Raw genomic sequence first — 1,441 nt, 5'->3', positions numbered from 1 at the left:
CCGAGCCGGAAGAGCCTGGCAACGCTTCCCCAATCGCCAGGCCAGCTCGCCAGACCGGCCCACAGCGGCTCAGCGGCCTCTGCCTGGAACCGTGTTGGGAGAGTTTCCCCACAAGCGCCCAATGGAGCCTTCTCGGTCATTTTAGATTTGTTTTGAATAAAAGGAGTCGCTTCAAAAAGAAATGTTGCTCCAACACACAACCAGAGGCCTTTCTCCAGCTGCGTCTGTAACTCGCATGCATTCGGTCTAATAACTTTTAATGTCTGGCCCTAAAACGTCTTTATAAAAAATAGCTTTACAGCATAATAGTCCAGGTGTCTTTCTGCTTGTTACCGGAGATTAAAAAAATGTGTGGGTTAGCTTCCAGAGACATCCACCCCCAGAAAGACGAGGGGAAAAGCGTGCGTTCCACCCTGCAGGCGCAGGTCCTAGGAGCAGGGGCCACGGGGCTGGGCACCGCTGGCGGGGCACTTGCCCGCCTGTCTTTTACATCAGTTCTTATAAGCAGCCCTGCAACACGAAGATTTGATTCTGCCCGAAGTTTCGGGTTTCAAACGGTAGAGATGTTTCACTTCTGCTTTGGGAAGGGCTGTTTTTATAACTGCTAAGAACTAAGACAATAAATAAAATCGCACCTAACACCAGTCCCGCAGTCGGCGTTAGGGCTACATTTTAAAAGGGATCTTCTAGCTGGAGCTGATTTTGGCCTTGACCTTGACTTAGTAATCAACTTGAGATGCTTTTGATTATTTTGGGCATGGACACACTCCAGGATATTTTAAAACTTTCCGTGTGGATTCACGAGCCACCTCCATTTCGGATGGATGTTCTCATCCAGCCTGCACCATCTTGTCCTTAAGCAGAGACTCCCCATTTCCCGCACGAAAAGACCCCAGTGTGCATCGGAGTGGGGTCACCTTTGGCCGCGTAGTCCCGGCGATCGGGGTGCGGTGAGGCCCGTACACCCCACCCCCACTGCCACCCCTTTCCGCTAGCTTCAGGTACTGGGGCTTCTCGGCTCTCCCCAGAGGCCCTGCGCTCCGGGGAGGCCGGAACCTCGCCTCTCCGCTTCCCCCTCCCGCCTGCCTGCCCCCGCCTCCCCCCTTCTCCGCCCCCGCCCCCACCGCCCGCGCTCAGCGCCGCGCCGGGGTGCGCTGGAGGAAGCTCAATACGTGTCAATTGAATTAACTGCTGCGGGCGCGGGCTGTACGATCAGCACAACGTTACCGGAGTGGAAATTTATGGGGCGAATGGTGTAAGCCAAAAGTTGCTCCCTGCCAAGAAAAATAAAACGCGGGGAGAAAATCTCCCTGAGGTGAGGGTGGGGGGGCTCGGGGAAGACCTCTCCAGCCTTTCTGAGGCGCAAAGTGTGAAATTCCCCGAAAACTGGGGAGAAAATTCTGGGGGAATCTGCCCTCTTTTTCCCGTGCCCCCCCCCCCC

The sequence above is a fragment of the Myotis lucifugus genome, unplaced genomic scaffold (genome assembly GCF_000147115.1).
Source record: "Myotis lucifugus unplaced genomic scaffold, Myoluc2.0 scaffold_76, whole genome shotgun sequence".
NCBI classification, from domain to species: Eukaryota; Metazoa; Chordata; class Mammalia; order Chiroptera; family Vespertilionidae; genus Myotis; species Myotis lucifugus.
This window is presented reverse-complemented; position numbering follows the sequence as displayed.